We start from the raw sequence: 4,524 nt of genomic DNA on the forward strand, positions 1-4,524 counted from the left end.
AAAGCAGGATGCTATCAACCCAAGAGCTCCAACAGGTAAAATAGCCCAGTGAGGAAAAGAAATAAACAAATAGAAAGGTTTAGGAATAACATTGAAATAAATCTTTCATATATAAACTATAAAAACTTCAAAATAACGAGAGGAACTGAACTAAGATGGAATAGTGTGCCTCAAGCAAGAGAACTCTAACCGAAGACAGTGGAAGACCAAGGTACAGAGGCTATGGCACTACCCAACACTAGAAAACAATGCTCACTTGGCTATTTAAATCATATATTATAAATATGTATAAAAATGTATTGCAAATACTAATACAGTATCACTATACCTCAGTAATTAGGGGCATCTTGAGAGTAATAATGAGTGAAGAGTCAAGATAGGTAAACAGCATAAAATGTACGCATATTGATCCTGATCATCGAAGCACTATAGGACTATATGAAGCAGGTAATGAATGAATACTACGTAAAAAAATGGCGAGTAATGAATCAGTAGGAGTGAACAATTATGAATGAATGCACAGCCGTGGACTTTGTTCTTATTTATCATAAATACTGGCCCCTATTTCACTCCGGTATTTATAACTACGACACCAAAATGATGAATAATTAATTAGCGAATATCTGTGACACGTATGGTATTGACACATATAAAAGTGATACAAAAATACTACCTAAGTAATGAAAAATTAAGAGAAAGAGTCTACTGTATATGAATACATAAGTATGGGTCAATATTATGGGAAACGGTCAAATGACACAGTCTTTTACATTATATGGCGAATACCAGTCACAGAAAACAAAATGGATGGAATCAAAGTTTAATTTTAACACTCACCCTCTCCTCATGGTGGTTAGGGCTGATCAATATTCGAGTCCACACGAGTTTAAACTGCAACATGAATTGACCAATTTCAGTATCAACTTGTGTTAATATTAATAACAAACAAAAATAATATAAAACACATGTACTTACCATCTCTGGATGAAGGGCAAGGCTGTTCAATGCTGGAAGTCTTAAGGCCGTTATTTTGGTTAGCACAAACCCGTCTTGATAAGGCTGTTGGAAAAAGAACCCATATGAGTTCAGAAAGCAGAATGAAAGCATTTAAAGTGATTTCCCTTAATCTATAAGCACTGTTTCCTTCCAGTGATGCTAAAAAAAAAATGCATGATTAAAATGATTGAACATAGTAAAAATCTAATTTAAAATCCAAGAGTATCAATAGGAAGTTATTATTATTATTATTATTATTATTATTATTATTATTATTATTATTATTATTATTATTATTACTTGCTAAGCTACAACACTAGCTGGAAAAGTATGATGCTATAAGCCCAGGGCCTCCAATAGGGAAAATAATCCAGTGAAGAAAGGAAACAAGGAAAATAAAATTTTTAAGAGGAGTAACAACATTAATATATTCCCGATATAAACTATAAAAACTTTAACAAAACTAGAGGAAGAGAAACAAGACAGAACAGCGTGCCCAAATGTACCCTCAAGCAAGAGAACTCTAACCCAAGACAGTGGAAGACCATGACACAGAGGCTATGGCAATACCCAAGACTAAAGAACAGTGGTTTGATTTTGAAGTGTCCCCCTCCTAAAAGATCTGCTTACCATAGCTAAAGAGTCTCTTCTACCCTTACCAAGAGGAAAGTAGCCACTGGACAATTACAGTGCAACAACCCCTCAGGTGAAGAAGAATTGTTTGGTAATCTGTGTTGTTAGGTGTATGAGTACAGAGGAGAATAAGTAAAGAATAGGCCAGACTATTCTGTGTGTTTGTGTGTGTGTGTGTATGTGCGTAGGCAAATGGAAAATGAACTGTAACCAGAGAAAAGGATCCAATGTAGTACTGTCTAGCCAGTCAAAAGACCCCATAACTCTCTAGAGGTAGTATCTCAATGGGTGGCTGGTGCCTTGGCCAACCTACCACCTACAAAAGTAATTGTTCACTAGCCACATTTACATGGAAGTTAAGCCCGCTTAATCTTGAGATTCCAAATGAAGACATTTTGGATACTAATCAACAAGTTCTTACGAACCTGTGAGTAGTGCAGATAAGTTAAGAGTACTAGGTGGATTCAGTAGACTGTGTCCATATCTGTAGAGTAACTAGCTCACGAAAACCCCTTGGCATCAATAAAATAAGGGATTGGAAGGATAAATAATGTTTTTATCTTTTTTACTGTCTTCAACAAACCATGGTGTAAGCAATATAAGTACGCCCTCTAGCGACTAGTGGATCGTATTCGTATCACGTCCCAAGGTGCAAGCAAGGACGTCATCTTAGACTCGGCGACAACGACTGCAACATAGTCGACAGGAATTATCATACGCCGATATCCAACAAATATTTAAGGCAGAAACACACGAATTATGGGTAGTAATTATGTCAAATACCACTAAAAACATTGCTATGAGTGGATCCCCCTTTCGTATTGCTACTTAGTGTTACTCATTGCTTCTTTATGTTTATTATTGCCTCATAGTACAACTCTTCAAATGCAAGATTTGGTAAAAAGAAAAAAAATAAATAAATAAAAATCTCACAATCTAAAACACTTCGTATCTTAACTGTTTCCTCTACCTCACAGACTGACCTCTGGTGCTGAAGATAGAGGTCAATGAATACATCATAAAACAAGACTAACCGAAGTAACGGAATTCTTCCCAAATGGGACAAAAGTTTGTACGCAGAGACTTGAGCTCGAAGTCCAGTACTATGACTACTAATTACAGTTATCCCTTATAAACAATTTAAGGTCATAGAAAATGGGCAAATTTACTATACTACAGAAAACGATGTTTAATATTCGTCACAAACAATAAATTAGTCGTATAAAACGCCAAAATCTATTTTTGGGTGAGATAACCATGTCGTCCTAATGGAAGATCCTTAGTCGTATAAAGCTACTATAAAAACGAAATGGCTAATTAAAAACATCAGGGAGAGATAGAAAATTATTGTCAACTAAATCAAGAGAGAAATAATTAATGGTTGAATTAGAAGAGAAAAAAGGTTGCACGATCTATTACCATTACTGTGCAAAGGATAGCCTACGATCAAACATCTGATAACAAAATATTATTTCAAAGATTCTAGGAAATAAACGAATCACAGCACGATTTAATCCCCAAATTATGTTGCAGAAACACAGACGGATGAGACAGCAGTCTGAACAGAAATCTTTGAAGCCAGATATAGTGAAACCACGAACAGTGACATTCAATGAAATCATTCATCCGAATATCAGATCGCTTGTCTCCTTTCCCATTTTTCGGTAGATATCCAGACCCTAATATTTCCATAGTTCAGGGTCACCTTTATAATAGGGATATAAAAGGCGTCGCGAATACTAAGGTTGAGGACGCCAGACAACAGATAGCCAACAGTTGTTGAAGAAAAAGAAACGGCGTAGGCCACGTTTCAATGCTTTATTATTATTATTATTATTATTATTATTATTATTATTATTATTATTATTATTATTAGCTAAGATACACCCTAGTTTAAAAACCAGGATGCTATAAGCCCAAGAGCTCCAACGGGGAAAATAGCTCGGTGAGGAAAGTAAATAAGGAAATAAATAAACTTTATGAAAAGTAATGAACAGCATTAAAACAGATCTTTCAGATATAAACTATAAAAAGAAACTTAGATCAGCCTGTTCATCATAAAAACAATTGTTGCAAGTTTGAACTTTAGAAGTTCAATCGATTCAACTACCCGATTAGGAAGATCACTACAAAAGTAAAACATCCAGTTAGTGGAAACTGTAGAGTAATGGTAAGCAAAGAGAGAAAAATAATTAGGTCCAGACATTTAAACTACTACAAAATAGCTGAGAGAGAGAGAGAGAGAGAGAGAGAGAGAGAGAGAGAGAGAGAGAGAGAGAGAGAGAGAGAGAGAGAGAGAGAGAGAGAGAGAGCAATGCCAAAACCTTTACGGGTCGTATTCTACCCGCCGGAACAGAATCCAGCACAAATGTCACCAGAGTCAGACGCAGAAACCAAGCGTCGAATTTCCAGATGAAGCTCTACAACGAAAAATACAATATGTCTAATGACGATGATCCTCCACCAATTTCACAGGTAATTAGGTTGAGTGGTTTCTTAGACCTTAATACGTTTGTGATAAATACGCTTACAAGATGGAACATAATGACAATAAGTAACTTAACAATTTTATTCCATTTACTGAAGGCTACAGTATATCAATGTGTTATAAACATTACTGCTTAGTACTATGCCTTGTAACTTCAGATTCTATCCTATTCAGTTAATGGCCTTTGAATAAAAACAGAATACTTAAATTGAAATAACACACTTACACATACACACACAGACAGACACACATACACACACACACACACACACATATATATATATAATATATATATATATATATATATATATATATATATATATATATATATATATGTGTGTGTGTGTGTGTGTGTGTGTGTGTGTGTTTAAAAACAAAAAGAGAGAGAGAGAGAGAGAGAGAGAGAG

This window comes from Palaemon carinicauda, chromosome 8 (genome assembly GCF_036898095.1).
Source record: "Palaemon carinicauda isolate YSFRI2023 chromosome 8, ASM3689809v2, whole genome shotgun sequence".
Lineage (NCBI taxonomy): Eukaryota > Metazoa > Arthropoda > Malacostraca > Decapoda > Palaemonidae > Palaemon > Palaemon carinicauda.